The 16,909-nt window shown below is 36.2% G+C and overlaps 1 protein-coding gene across 5 annotated transcripts in view; it reads right to left on the reverse strand.

Annotated features, from left to right (window-relative positions):
- LOC129248302 (protein spire) overlaps positions 1–16,909 on the reverse strand; it is a 194,037-nt gene that overhangs the window by 149,820 nt on the left and 27,308 nt on the right. The window lies entirely within an intron of this gene.

Here is a 16,909-nt window from a genome sequence, read left to right on the forward strand (position 1 = left end):
GTATATACTACTGTGGGCAAAAAGTAAGGTAAATTTGGTTGTAAAATGAAAAATCTTTATTTATTCTTGTAAATCAATTTCATCCCGTTCAAAATAATCCCCTCTCGATGAAATGCACTTCTGTCAACGGTTTTTCCAATCCCCGAAACATGCCAAATAGTCCATTCCCGGTATAGCCATCAGCACCTTCTTCGATTCAGTTTTTATCTTCTCAATCGACTCGAAACGCGTTCCTCGGAGTGGTCTCTTGAGTTTTGGGAATAGCCAGAAGTCACACGGAGCCAAATCAGGCGAATAGGGTGGTTGCGGAACGATATGCGTGGAATTTTTGGCGAAATGGTCACGAAGAACGAGAGCAGTGTGAGACGGTGCATTATCGTGATGCAAAATCCAAGAGTTGTTGGCCCATAATTCTGGTCTTTTTAGACGAATTGCTTCACGTAAACGAAGCATAATGCTCAAATAATATTCCTTATTAACAGTTTGGCCAGGTGGAAGAATTCATAGTGCACCACACCACCAAAATCGAAAAAAACTGTCATCATGACCTTTATTTTTGAACGACTTTGACGTGCGACTTTTTTCCAAGAAATTGAGAGTTTTCGGTACCAAACGATAATTGACTTTTCATAGGCCCAAATGGTCTTTCAAAATGGTTTTCACAGATCTTTCTGATATTCCGATCATATCAGTAAGGTTTTTAACAGCCAACCGACGATTTTATAGCACTAACTCCTTCACTTTATTGACGTGTTGGTCATCTGTTGACGTCGATGGTCGTCCTGAGCGCTCCAAGTCATCAACACGTTCTCGACCCTCTTTGAACTCTTTTGTACCACTTATAAACATTTTTCTGCGACATGCTAAGTGTTTCCGCAGCCGAAATTTCATTCCGCAAACAAAATTTGATAGCACTTCTCTGCTCAATCAAATCAGACATTGTAAAAATCGAAAAATGCACTCTTGGTCGTTTGGTAAACACAAGCGTAAATATATTACTGATAATGACATTCTCATGAAAGTTGGCCCAGATGTTATTAACAGTGCTGCCAACTCATGAAAAAAATAACTAGAGCGAAATTTTAATCCCGCGAAGTTTGACAAATAAATTCACCTTACTTTTTGCCCACAGTAGTACTCGTATGAAGACCTGATTTAATAATTTTTCGATGTCGCGACTGTCGCTGTTTGTCACGTGCAAGGAAATACAGAATGTATGTAGTTGTTTATGTAAGTAGTTTTTTGTGCCTCTGTGTGATGGATGGATTGGTTATTGCGATTGTTAATTTAAAATTTTTATTGCCGTTATTCAGTGAAAACTAATGAGCATGGCAAAATAGGTAATAAATCAGAAAAAATGTGAAATTGAAAGTGGGCGTAAGTCACATGCTCGATTCGATTTCTCGATAATGGATATCTGTACTTAAAATGTACTCGTGTCATAAATATATTTGGAAATTTGTTTAAAAGGCCTAAGTTTTGATATTCTGTGAAATGGTAGCTGCTTCTGAGTATAGACTGCTAGAAGTGGTGCCTTCTGTGCACATCACCGAGCCTTTATTTTCGGTTGTTCGATCACTACCTGAAGTTACAGCTATCGGGGAGGCTATGGAATGGCTCAGAGAGATGTGCTCATACATTTAGTGATGAGCAGGCTGCAAGTAGAGTTTTTGGCTCACTGATATTCAATTTCAAACTGGGACTGACCTTTAATTGAACACTTCAAGAGATGGTCAAATAACAAAGATATCATACGGATGGGTCACAGGCTATTGGTATATAGAGGGATGCGTAGTAAATGGACTACCAAGGCAAGATACGACCCAGCAGACTATTTCCCGAAAATAGGAATGGAAATTTGCCTTAGACAAGTTGAAAAAAGATTGGACGAAATCTGGCAAGCATGAGTCAATTGATAACGGAAACAATCGATATTTATGTACTTTCGGGTAGAATAGGAATTACTACCATTGGCGGTGCTAACTGCTTTAACATCTTCTTCCTCTCACCTCGTACAGATGCCTCTATCTGCAAACTGGCGTTTGAGGGTCTGTAGATATCTGCCTACTGAAGGTCTCATAAAGGTATCAAAACGCTTTAGTTCTACTTGGTAGTGCCAGACTGGCACTTCAACCATTTTTCCCACCTACCAACATTGGCAGGGTTCAGGATATTCTTCTTCCACCACCACCAAGTGAAGCCAAGTAATTCTCCATCTGATCTTTCTAACACAGAGGAGGCCTTCCTCTTCCTCTGCTACCAGCAGCTGGTACCACTTCGAATACTTTGAGAGCCGGAGCGTTTGCATCCCGCCGACGAAGCCGCTGGCTCTTTATACGCTGTAGGTATATTGCTTAAGAAAAATATAAATATTCCGCAGTTTCTATATAAAAGCAAGTGTCAGGTGGTGGCCTAGAGTAGGGACGGGCAGCAGAGTGGCACGCTCGCAGCAGAGCGTGCTAGCAAAGTGCTAGATGGGGGGGCGACAAACTTACATCAGAAGGGTAAGCAATAGTCGTGTACGTATATTAATCACTTCTGAGCAACGCATATGCGTTTGTAAAAAAGAGAGTGAAGCTTTGCCAATAGCAAAGTTACCAGATAAGGGTACTTCATTCCATGTTAGGGGATTTCGAAGTGTTGATCGTTCATATTAAATAATAAAATGCTTTTGGTTTTTTTTATTGGAAACGCTTCTTTGAATATTAGCATCATCTTTGCAAATTTCTATTTTATGTACTTTTATAATTTTTGTAATCAAGAAGCATAGGCGATTTTATAATCAAGAAGTTTGAACATTCGCATGCCAAAGTTTCATAGTTGCTAAACTATGTGGAGAAAAATTTGTACTGACAATCGGTGTATATTTTTCTGAATGAAAAAATTGTCTTCGTTTACATATGTATGTATGTATGTATGGTATATCGTATGTCTTTATGTTAGTGAATTGTTTTAAAGAAATGCAGCAAACAGTAATCTCAACCAGCCATGTTTTATTTAAACAATGCATGTTATACATTTTATGTTGTTAAAAAGGACAATTCATACATGTTTCCATTAAAAAAATAGAGGATTTTTTCAAAAAACATTGAGGTAATTATCATAGTAGAGTGGGTATTCTTGGTGAGTACTTAGTTGCTCTCAAATTCAAATCACACGCATATGGCAATGCGCACAGTATGACAAAATACACAAAAATTATTAGAGAAATTTGTTTGCATCCGCTCATGGATTTCGCACCATCGGTGGCAACGCAAACCACTTTTCGCCATGATTCACCCATGCGTTCAGTACATTCATTAACACATTGAAATAAATCTTCACCTTTAGTCGTCCCTTTCATTGGAATAATGTCCAAAAGTTCTTCACATATATTTAGGTGAGCATCAACTCCTCGGATAAAAATCGCTAATTGGGCTATGTCGGATATATCTGTACTTTTGTCAATTGCCAATGAAATCGCTCTGAATGATTTTATATGCTCTTTTAACTGCGATTCTGTAATTTCCGCCATTTCATCTACTCGTCTGCTGATAGTTCTACGAGATAAGGGGACAAAATTCCTACTGCTTTTAATATACAAGACTTCACCAATTCGCCATCCGAAAATGCACGATTCTCACGAGCAAGGTTTAACGCGATTTCATAAGTTGCACGCTTTGCATCTACAACGTAATCTTCGCTTTCCTAAGAAAATAAAAAAAAATTTTAATAATTTGAATTTTTCCGACCTTCTGTAATTTGGCACATCGAATCGGGCTCTTCGTTTAGACTTAAGGATTTGTATATACTTTTCCTTTCTTCTCCTACATATTCATCATATTCACTCCTGTGCAGCTTATAATGTCTCTTTATGTTAAAAACCTTAGGGAGCGTCCATAAATTACGTGAGATGTTGAAGGGGGGGAGGGGGTCGAGTCAAATCTCATCTAATCTTACGTTGGAGAGAGGGGGGGTCTCGGCAAATATCACGCAATTTTTTTTGTGATTGAAACAAAAAAAAATTATACTATTTTGGATTGTACATGCTTAAGAATGATTAAGATCATTCACTAATTCGTTCGAAAAAAAATAATTTCATTCATACTTCGACGTTATATGTACATTACTACTGTCAAACCACCATATTTGTTTTATACCAAATAGCTCAATTTAATCTGAATTTTCGGTACAGTGTAGCCCGTCGTTTGTTTTCGCGCCACTATCAGCCGAACGCGCGACTCGATGAGCGTACGAGCTGAGTGGCAGCGACACACGGACAGGTTCCAACCTTCTTTGTTTATTCTTGTAAATGTTTTACTCGACTTAGTTCATGCTCTTACTAATTTAAAATGAGCTATCAAGATTTTTATAACGCATACGTCAAAAGATACGTCTATAAGGCGAAGAAGTCCTGCCACGACGATGTGATAAAATTATGGAATACTGCGAAGCAAAAATTCCCGAAGAAAGAAGAGTTAATACATCGCATTAAACATGAGATTGAACGGCTTCTCAGGGAATCCACTGAAAGAAAAGTTCGGTGTACTTTAGTATTCCTTCAAAAGGTAGGTTAAATATATATTTTTTAAAGAAAATACTTTTTTATATAAAGTTTATTGTTACAATTAATAGCATAAAAAAAACTGAAACAGTGAAATTCTTAATAAAATATGCTAAAATCATAACTACAAAATATTAGCGCGGTCATTTCCTTCACTGTTTTCACATAATTCAAAATCAGCTTCTTGTGATCAGCTATGATGAGGATGAAGCTATGTCGAACACTACACCATCTAACGTACGTCCCACTCCAGCACAAGATACTATGAAGAAACAGATTGCTAAGCTGCATATGGAGGTTGACCTAAGTGCTGCAGGGCACGCCGGAGTGATCTGCATATGATTCTTCACGACCGTTTTCTGCCACCTCCATACCCTATCACTCAGGTTGATGGACGTTTGACAATTTCGGACTTTTAAGAACATGACGGAATGTCATTCGCTCCATTTCGAATACGCCTACCGATTCAACCGCTGAATGCCTTCATCAGAACGCTTTATGATCTCTATTGCTCAAGTATACGTGATAATTTAGGGAAAAGATGCTGCAGTACATGCGGTATTTACTTCGCATCTATCACAAGAGCTGCAGAGCACAGGCGAGCAGCTCACATTGCACCAGCTAAGCAAGCGCATATGTTCCGCAAAGTGCGACCCTCACGGATTGTCACAAGACGAGCTAATGAGTTACTGTGCGCAAGCATCAACGGCTTAGAGTGATTCTCCATGGACTGAATTAGAGTAGATATTCTTTTTTGAACCGCAGTAGTTACGATTTAAGTCTTCTATTGTTCAATTTTTATTACACTTATAACTCTCAGCAATATTGAATACTAGTCTTAACTAATTGTAAATAAAAGCACGAATCAATTTTTTTTTCTCTTTTTACAATAACAATCCAACGCGTTTACAGAAGAAACCCACATTTTGAAAAATCTCACGTGAGATTGGGGGATGGGGGAGGGGGTCGAATAAAATCTCACGACATCTCACCAGGGGGGGAGGGAGGTATAGAAAATTAAAAAAACACCTCACGTAATTTATGGACGCCCCCTTACACACCACACGTTTTTCACATACAAGGCATTGTGATTCTCCGTCTACATATTTGCATAAAAAAGTTACACTCCACTTCGGATTCAAATTAAACAATGTTCTTTTATTTGAGGTCATGCTGAACCAAATGTTTTATATTTAATATTTAATTTAACTTTGCTTATCTAAATTAAAAGTTAAAACAGAATAATATATTACACATTAGAAATAAATTTATGTTTTTGTCGGCAGTTGAACACTATGCACTTTGTTTTGACGTTCGCCGTTTCAAATTTTTAAATAGAATTTTTAGCACTTTCACTGCATCCACACTATACAAATACACTTAATATTAGTGGTTTTTTATGCGACAATAATATGTAACTTACGGTCTCAAAAAATATCGTCGAAAAATAAAGAAATCACGAAAAAACTGATTTTATTTATGAAATGTCAAAACTTATGAGTAAGAGTTGCCGCAGTTGTTAAATGTGGGAATCAATTTTAGAAATTGTTGATTTTATTATTCATGATTTATACACATATGCAAGTATATACTATTGGTTGTTTATTTTTATTTGCAGTTGTGCATTTCAGAGTGTATTGGATTTAGATGGGCGAAATTAGTTTTCAATCACGTCCACTTTTTATGAAAAATAAAAGAAAAAATGGTATCATATAGTAGCTAAAAATTCTGAAACATTTGACAAACTTCGGTAGCTGAGGAGAGTTTGCAATTTTATAAAGTAATTTGCTAAAAAATTTGATTTTCTGGATTTCTTAGCTCAATTTAAAAAACATCAATTTAAAAAAATATATCCGATCTCAAAAAACATTTAAGTAATCATAAGATAAGTGTGAATAATTTACAGATTCGTCAGTATATGCAGTGATCAATATTATTGAAGATTTAACTGTCATTGCTTTCCAATATGTAAGATTTTAATTTAATCTCAAATTGAATATTTTCAGAGGTCTTATTCTTCTTTACATCTAGCAATTAAAAAACAGTATTACGCGAACTTTTGAAATGTTTAATTGCTTGTTTATTGTTCTTCATTATCTTAATTCATTATTATAATAGAAAGTTTAATATGTATTAAATTTAGTTATTCAAGAAAAATCTACCAAAAAAAACTATTTTTTTAGAAATTTGTTGATATGAAGTTAAAAGTTGGCATCCCTGGTAAGAATTCATGAATAATTGCTCTCTCATTCAGGATACAAACACAGACACAATTCGCTCAATTTTTCCGTTTCTTCCCTGTGATTTGTTATCCCCCTTCACCTAGCACTTTTAAGCACGCAGAAGCACACGCTGCCGCACAGTGCAAATGTGCTGAGTTTGCCCATCACTAGCCTAGAGGGTTTAATGATTCTTCAGAGACTGTTGGTCGTACATTGAGAGGGACTGTAAAGCTTACCTGGGCAAAGTAATGGGCCTCTATTTGTTGGCTAAGTGTGGCGCTGCCTGCAATGGCAGCTATTTCAATCTCATCTCACGCGTCAGCTCCTTTAACACTGCTTTAATGAAACAACTATGACAGTAAGATTCTGGGTACCACGCAAAAACTTTTGACTGCCATTATTTGAGTCTAAAAACCATAGGTGCCCAGCAATTTCCTTAAAGCCTCATTTAGCAATATTCAAATTGATATTTTTAAACTGCCTGCCTGCCTACCCACGTACTTTGATAAGATTGTGCGCCTTCAAAGATTATGGAATAATAATTCCTACATTTTGTATTAAAAAAAAGACTTTGCAACGTCTTTTTTGTTTTTTCGATTTTGCTCAAAATGTTCTCACATTTGTTGCGCCCGACAGGTTTACGTTAACTGCAAAGTTGATTTGCCATTTTTATTATTTCTTTGAAGAAGTGGTTTTTTTACACCCATTGTTGTTGCTATTGTTGGCATTTGCACACATTTCACTTGCTGCGCGGCACCCGCTGCGTGCCGGCTACTGCGCCCATCAAGGGGCTACAAACGAGTGCCGCCTAATAGACAGAGCAGGTAAGTGTGTGTGTACATGCATTTGTATGTATGTGGGTATGTCTTGTTGATAATTTTATTTGTTCAACTTCTGCTTTTTCATATTTTGCACTTTTTGCAAAAAGGTTTCAAAGCCTTTAATGTTCACATTTTCGTTGCGTTTTTTGGTGATTTGAAAGAGGGCTTCATGTGAACTCTTACTGAATGATATGTGATATGTACGTATGTGTCGATATATTTGTGAGTGTTCGTTTGGCTTGTTTGCTTTAATTTGTTTATTGACTTCTTTTATTCGCCATTGTGCGTTTTTATTGTCTCTTTTATTGCACCTTCGTTAGCCACTCATTATTTTCTTTTTGTTATTGCTGTTATTGTTGCTGTAGGTACCTTCATTACAAACTCGTTGACGTCTGTTTGTGTGACGCTGCTGTCATTAGTTAGCAAAGTTGTTCGGTGGAAGCGACCAAAAATAGTCGAGCAGCAGCGCTGATAATCGGCCGAACAGCTGATCACACGCTGCGGAACTTGTGTTTTTTACTAAACTTGGCAAACTTTTTAATTACTGTTATTGTTGCTGTTGAAAATTTGCTTGTAATGTTGACTTGATGTTTTTGCTTTTGTGTTTTTGCCTTTAAACATTTTTTATTTCTTCACTTGCCGCTTACTTGCATTTCGTGTAAAATAATACCGCCACTGCTTATAAAATATTAATTTGCAATTTTTAATTTTTTTGTTTTTCTGAACAATTCCAATTTTCGTATTTACATATGTATGTATGCATATACGAGTATGCTTATGTAGTTCATATTTCATATTAAACGACAGCATTTAGCTGATGAACACATCAAATTTGGTTAATGGAGCCTTTTTCGATGTAAATGTCAATTAAGTATTGCAAAATGCAAATATTAATCGTGCGAATAGAGGAATCAGTGAATGTATGGAATGTACGAGGAGTGCGGTTTTGGTTTCCAAATTTCAAGTTATGAATTAAATATTTTTCTGGTTATATTTAGAAATATGATACCAGGGGGAAAAACAGAAACAATAGCCGACTTGCGAAAAATCATTATTTTTTTTTTCTTTTTTTTAGATATTATTTAAATATTTTCTTTTTATAAAATTAACTCATAACATAAATCTTCTAAACTATTTGTGATAGGAGCTTTAGCAGCTAGGCCTAATTTATGTTTGTAATTAGGGATGTTGATTCAACAGAAGTGACAGAGAGTTGTGAAATTGCGTTTGTGTTAGTAGATATTTGTTCTCTATAGGTGGCATGCAGTGGGCAGCTCAGGAGAAAATGAGTAATTGTGAGTGTGGGAAGTGTTGTTTAATATGACTTTTAATATCGAGTAAGCTGAAGTTGTCTGTGCTAGTTACTGGAGTTCGATGAGATCGTGTGACGGACTGGATGCCGAGGTTGCTCTCAACAATATAAGTATGTGATTGTACTCAGGCAGCCATATTAAAATAATTTTTGAGTAGTGTTGTGTGGTAATATTTCTGATGTTGGTTGTGTAATAACTGCTGTTATTTATATTGGCTATGGAATTAAGAGCAGATAGTGAGTCTGAGCATAGAGCAACCTTTTTCCCCTTTGTGTTTTACTAGGTTTATAGCTGCAGATAAGGCAATAATTTCGGCTGAATGTGCAGAAATAAAATATGGAATAATTGATATTTTTATAATGTAATTTCATTTCCTAAGGTTTTTCTAGATCTATCAGTATAAATAAAAGTATAACTGTGATACTTATTTCTAACTTCGTTGAACATTGCATGATATTGAATCGGGTGTGTGATGTTCTTGTTGAGAAAATGCAGCGCAGTGTCGCTTGCTTTTGGGTTAAAGGACCATCGAGGGTAGTTATGGGTATCATATTTAGTTGGCTTTTTAGTTGTCTTAGCGGTAGTTAAGCCTTTTTGATTAAAAAAAAGCTTTGCGATTGGTGTAAAGTCATAGTGTTAAGCAGTGGCTTGACATTGTTTATGAACGATCTATTTATAGAGAGTTTAAAGAATGCTCTGTAATCATGCTTAGTGTGCAGCTTAAGTCTCTGGATTATTTTCTCTACTTTAGTTCTCTACCCAATGCAGATTCCCCAGCTTAGTCAGGTGATACTGTAAAGTACCGTTAGAATTCTTATGATAATCTTTAGGCTGTTCTTGGATCAGCTCTTGGATTTCTAAGGTATCAGATGGGCTTGAAAATTTCGAAAAAAGTTGATTTACTATTTTACTAAATAGTAAAATATGTCGGGAATATTCTACCAAATGTTTAAGCAATTTAGAATAAAAGTTTGGCAGATAGAGCTTATTAAACTCCCACTTATTTAGCCAGACAGGCCTCAAGCGTCGCTTTTTATCGTCTTTTTTCCTCAAAACTGATTTTTTGGATTTGGTTGATATGATTTCCCCAAAAAAAATCCAGCGATATTGCTCAGGTTTTACAATAATATAAGATTGCCTGGTGCTTGAACGAAAAAAAATTGTTAGACATAACTAATTTTAAAGAATTTTTTGTCCCAACACCTAAAATGCATGGTGCGAAATATGCCAATATATATATATATATATATACATATGTATATAATTAGCGCGTACACCCTTTTTGGGTGTTTTGCCGAGCTCCTCCTCCTATTTGTGGTGTGCGCCTTGATGTTGTTCCACAAATGGAGGGGCCTACAGTTTCAAGCCTGCTATAAGAAAAATGTTTTTCGTAATTTTGGTGTTTCACCGAGATTCGAACCAACATTCCGTTCTCTCTGTGAATTCCGAATGGTAATAACGCACCAACCCATTCGGCTACGGCGGCCGCCATATGCCTAGTGATAGTATATTTTTGTACACAATCTGAAAAAATAATTTTTTTTATTTTTTTATTTATTTTTCCTCCCCTAAGATAAAAATATAATGCGTTATTCTGGCAACGTAAAGTGCGCTTTATTCCGAGGATTTACAGGAAATGATACCCCAGTGGGGAAATTCTTAAAACTTTGAGAATAAAATTTGACAAAATATTTTTCATATATTTAATTCTAAATATTGAAAAATGTAAATAAAATATTTCAGTTATTACATTACATACTATTGTGGGCAAAAAGTTAGGTGAATTTGGTTGTAAAATGAAAAATCTTTGTTTATTCTTGTAAATCAATTTCATCCCCTTCAAAATAATACCCTCTGGATGAAATACACTTATGCCAACGATTTTTCCAATCCCCGAAACATGCCAAATAGTCCATTTCCGGTATAGCCATCAGCACCTTCTTCGATTCAGTTTTTATCTCCTCAATCGACTCGAAACGCGTTCCCCAGAGTCGTCTCTTGAGTTTTGGGAATAGCCAGAAGTCACACGGAGCCAAATCAGGCGAATACGGTGGTTGCGGAACGATATGCGTGGAATTTTTGGCGAAATGGTCACGAAGAACGAGTGCAGTATGAGACGGTGCATTATCGTGATGCAAAAACCAAGAGTTGTTGGCCCATAATTCTGGTCCTTTTAGACGAATTGCTTCACGTAAACGACGCATACTGCTCAAATAATATTCCTTATTAACAGTTTGGCCAGGTGGAAGGAATTCATAGTGCACCACACCACGAAAATCGAAAAAAACTGTCATCATGACCTTTATTTTTGAACGACTTTGACGTGCTCTTTTCGGTCTGGCCTTGCCTTTAGCACGATATTCGCTTGATTGGTCGGTTGTTTCAGGGCCGTAAGCATAAATCCAAGACTCATCTCCCGTAGTGATGCATTTGAGCTTGTCCTGATAGTCTGAAAGCATTGTTTCACACACATCAATGCGACGACTTTTTTCCAAGAAATTGAGAGTTTTCGGTACCAAACGAGATTTGACTATTAGTAAGAAATCATAAATTATTCGAATAAATTATTATTATTATAAATTTCTCAGCTATCGAAACCCAATTAGCAAATTAAAGCGTTCTTGGTTATAGGATCCCAAAAGTGCGCTAGAGAGTTTCAAAACTGGTAAATCGCCCCACTATAATTTCTTCTTCCTTCGATAAGGTAGATAGTGCCTTTGACATTCAATAACTTCAAGTTATTATGTGGGGCTCATATAGATACAAACGTACATATATTCACTTGAGAAGGAAGTTAAGAAAACAACAAAAGCAGCAAAAGTAATGATAATTGCTTTAAATTACATGTGATCAATTGAAACGTGCACTGTGAGCGAATTCAGTTACTGTAAATGTGAAAACCAAAAATAAAAATCAATCAACCAACTAATAAAATAATATTTAACTCGACCGAAATTTCACCTTGAAACTGGAACTTAATTGGTTGCCCATCGCGTGGACAGCTGATTAAAGTAATTAGTTGTGAGCTAAGATAGGAAATAACACCAACAAAAATAAGCTTCGATAAACAATTATGCACATACACATGCGCTTATGTGCCTTTGTAGTTTCATTCAGTGTTGGGAAAAGGAAGTTCAAAGTACTTAGGCCACCGACGGTGTTATAAAAAAACAAAAATAGAGAAAAATATATGTAGTAAGCATAGAAAAAATACATAAAAAATTGATAATTTTATTAGAAATTTATCACTTCTAATCATTTTTGTGTCACACAAAAGTGATAAAGAGAATCATTAGAGTGAACAAGCCTTCAAAGATTATTGAAAAAATTATGTTGTGTGAAAAACTTTAAAGAGAGTATTTTGCCATGTAAAGGCCACATATGAGCGATTCCATGTCAGGATTTTCAAACATCTTGGGCTTTCTCGTGAATTTTTCCAAATTTTCGGTTTATTCATAGGCTTGAGTATAAAAATAAGCAAGCAGAGAATATTATAATTTTAAGATTTATTTAAAGTCGAATATTTTGTTACAGGATTCTTTAAACTGCAATTTCTTCGGTGCTTTTCAACGTTTCAATTGTTTCCTTATTTTTTTTTGTAAACATTTTTTATTGTAATTTTTTAGCATAAAATATACGATTAAAAATATTTTTTTTAGGTTAGAATTTGTTTTTCAGCTTAGTATGGAATTAACAGCTGCTCTTTTACCACACAACTGGCTTCTGGGTTCTGGTAAGTTTAAACAGTAACTATGTCTAAGGTTTAAAGGGCATAATTATATAGATTTCAGCGTTCCAATAATTTTAATAATAGTTTATAATAATGAGGCCAATATTTTCAACTTTAGACCTGATTTTCTGAGTACGAAATTTTTAAGCTTTTGCAGTTCTAACTTGAGAACAAATCATTAAATCATTATTTGCTTGTATGACAAAAATTTCCAGATTTTTAAGCGTAGTTTTTTTTTTTGTTTTTAAATCTCTGCCAGTTCGTTAGACTTAATTTTATAATTTTTTTTTTCCAATATTGCTGTTTATTATACAAGTATGAACAATTTTTTTTTCGGTTTTAGCAGACATTTGTTTTTTAATTTTAGCCCTCTGAATACCGAAATCACTCGGGAGTACGCAAACATATTTCCCAAACCACCACCAAACAAAACTGAGTTCGCTTCGTCACATTATGCGCTGCTTACTTTTTACACAGTGCTGTATATAAATACATACATACAAGCCCTTTATCGAACTTCGAACACTGGAACCCTGTTTGCTCAATAGTTCGTACAACAACTACGCTTTTAAATTGACGTAATTTCACACAGTACATTTCTTATTATTTCGGTCGATGGCGTAAAAGCGGCGTTATAATTTTTAAAGCTAACACCGTACTCGTGTTATGGTTTTTTATCTTTGTTTTGTTTTTTTTTGTTTGAGTAAAGGAATTGAGAGCAAGAAAATCGTGAGTTCGAGTTGCAGTTTAACTAAAATATTAATTTAACAGTAAACAAAGAGCAGACACGAGGATCTTTGCATAGTGACAAAAACAAATCCAGCCACTTGAGTTGTGAGAATTTTTGAGCAGAGCGCTGAGAGCGATCACCAATGCAGCTTTTAAATTAACAAGCCAATATAGAAGAATACATGCACACACACACATACACGCCTTATCTTATCAGTTAGGTGATTTTTTCACTATAGTAATATTTATAATTTTCTTGCGAAAAGAGAGTTTGAAATCTCTTCAGTTGATTAATGCATAATTCATTTACGGTCTTTCATGATCCGCAACAGTTTATTGACTCCATTCTCATTTATACAGTGAAGTTTTGAAAACTATAGAAATTATGCATGCAGTAATGACCATACATACATATTTATGCAGATACAGATGAGAGAAGAGAAAAATAGAGTCTAATTGACATTAATGGAAAAGTTAACTTCGCAAGTGGATGTGAATTGCCGATGGATACTTGTAAGGTAGCTGAGGGGCATGAGATGCTTTTGAATGGCATGAGTTAGTAAATACATACATACACATACACATGTAAATACCCAGAGGTGTACATGTAAACAGTTAGTTATTTAATACTTGCCAGTTAATAAAAACACTTAGTATTTTACTGTTTTTCTGGTTATTATAAAACTAGGTATTTATTGCTGCAGCACTCATTTGCGACGCCCCTCCCTTTGACTCTTTCACTTTACATTTTATGATGCATTCCCTGTTCACATGCAATTGCTGCATCTGACCTCAAAGCCGTCTAGTATTAAACTTTTATTTGTATGTCTACGCATGCACATATATTTTATCTCCGCAGATGCGTGTTGTAATGCATTTGGCGAAAGTGAAAGGATCACTTAGTGTTCTTGGCTTTTTGCCATAAAATTATCAGTAATTTTTCAAAAAATTAAAACTATAAAAAAATTGTCATAAAAAATTACTACGCTTGCACACACAAGTACATACAAACTCGCATGTGACAATAAGCTCCATCGGCCATGCAACCCAGCAAGCGTGCGTTGAACAGTAAATATGTAGAAAAAAGTTAATCTGTTCGAAAAACTGTTTTCTGACGAAATATTGTTAGTGACTTAAAAGAGAGATAAACAGATGAAATAATTATTATTAGGAGACGAAATTGGGTTCAAGATTGAGCCCACATGTCTTGGGTCATAACAAATTCCCAATTCAAATTCTCTTACTAAACTTAAGACAGAGCTGATCTGGGCTGAGTTGGCCGAGATGTCTCAACCTTCTCCGCGCTATAGCGCCATATTCAAAGAGAAGATGTATTGAAGTCTCTGGGGATTGGTCATATAAACGAAAGGTGACTATAGTGGTTCACAGACTCCAGATAAAGCACTCCCGTGTACTCACGGGATTTAATTCAGGATTTGCTGCTATAGCACAGTGCAACAATATGATGTTGTGGCAAATTTTTTTTTCCGTTTTGCCTAAAAAAGAAGCAAATCATCAAGTTCTATGAGTACCGTTTGAAAAGTTCGTGCAAAGTCAGAGAAATGGCACTACTGATGCATATCGAGGTTGTGTTCAGTTAGTAGCATCACTTGGAAGCACACACACCAAGTTTCAGCCGGATTGGCACATTTCTTTATGTTTGGCATTCTTTTGAATCGAGGAAGTCGAGTGATTTTCCTTTTGCATCACGACAACGTCACAGCCAAGACAACGCCTCAGCAGTTGAGTTCGGAAAATTAATGGAAATAGGCCTACAGCTCACTTCTTATCTGCCCGATTCTTGAGATTTGGTTCTCTTGGATGCCTCGTACTACTATTTGTGTCCCAATTTGAAAAATGGTGGCGGGAAACGCGAGAAGGAAAGGACTGCCGCGTTTTGTTAAACTCGGCTAAATCGCTTATGCGATTATCGCGCCAATCAAGAAGAAGAAAACGTATCAAAAACTAATCTAAGCTCATCTAAAATACACCCGAGGAACTTCGCCTGGCCATCTCCACTGCAAAATCAGCTGAGTTAGTAAAAATAATAGCATAGCCATTAGCTTGGAAGCGAAAAAGTGTGCCATTCCCTCCCACTCCACCTGACATCTTAAATATTTCAGTTTCTTATTATTGTTCATAATATTTTTTACGCAATCCCCTGCAAGTTATGCATTGCGACTTGGCGCAGCACCAAAACCAAAGCTGATTTCTTCATGACAAATGCATTTGGATAGCCGACAACAACAAAAGTCAGTTGTAAATTTCATTTCTGACGCAATCCATAAAAATTACTGCAAAAACGCATGAAAAATGCAGAGAGCCAAGAAATCGAAATTGCCTTAAAAGCAAAAATATGCATGTAGGAGTTTTTATGTACACGCACACACATACACATATGTATATGATTGTACCAATATTTATATATTGGAAAAAATATTTCAAAGCAGGTTTTTTATCATAACAACTAATGGCATATTTTAAATTCCTACATTTACATATAGAGTGGCAGCATTGGTGGCTGGTAAAGCGCCGGCGCGGAACGAGAATTCGTTTTTTGTTGCTGTTATTGTTTTGGTATTGGGCTTTTGTGGCTTGGAATTCAGCCAGGTTTGTTAACAAACGCCAGCAACCATTTCAGTTGTTTGCCAAGAAATTTTTTGTTTGGCCTCAGTTTAGTCTTTCTCTGCTTGACATTTGCCATAAATTCTTTGCAGTGTTGCTTCTAGTATTGCTTATTAAAATTCAGTTTATCTATAAATGCGTACACACACATTTACATGCATAAATAGTCGCCAACAAGTTGCCAGCGCGCACGCGGTCGACACAAAAAAAAAACAAAAATGGAAGTGTCTTTTGTCATACAAATTCTTCGTCACTGCTTGGAATTCTATATGAGATTACATAACTGTTTTCTTATAGCCCCGCAAAGTGAACGGCAAGGTGATTAAACCACTTACTTTTATGTCTCATTTGCATTACATACAAATTTCAGCAAGAATCCCACGGTGTTTATGTAATGGCCAATTCTGCGGCCATTTAAAATGAACCAAACCCAGAAATATTAACGCAAGAAAAAACCAAAATCGCCGTCCATTCTCTTCATACTCAAAGCAAGTCAAGTTTATTTCTTGCTGGTTATGGCTTTTGCCACAAAAGCAATAAAATTTGCAAAATAAAGCGCCCGTAAAAATCCAACAATGGCAGCAGCAGCAGGTACAAGAACCCCACGAAGAAGTAAGAAAGACAAGAAAGCCAGGCGGGCGGCGTAGCTGAGCTCGGAAACCTTTTCCTTTTCGCATGCCAAACGCCTCAATTTAGCGAAGAAAGAAGAAATTTTAAATGACGCTGGGTGGCGTGGCCGGCAACAGGTGGGCGCACCCAGTATCCAGCCAGTCATCGCCGACAACTTTCGGTGTCGGCAGCGCGGCGAGCCCAACTTCGGTCGCGGCGAGGCGCTGCGGCTGCGTCAGCGCGAGTAAAAGCGTATAAAAGTGCGCTGCGGTGTGGAAAGGTATATGTGTATGCGTGCGTGTATGTGTGTGTGTATC

Source organism: Anastrepha obliqua, chromosome 5 (genome assembly GCF_027943255.1).
Source record: "Anastrepha obliqua isolate idAnaObli1 chromosome 5, idAnaObli1_1.0, whole genome shotgun sequence".
Lineage (NCBI taxonomy): Eukaryota > Metazoa > Arthropoda > Insecta > Diptera > Tephritidae > Anastrepha > Anastrepha obliqua.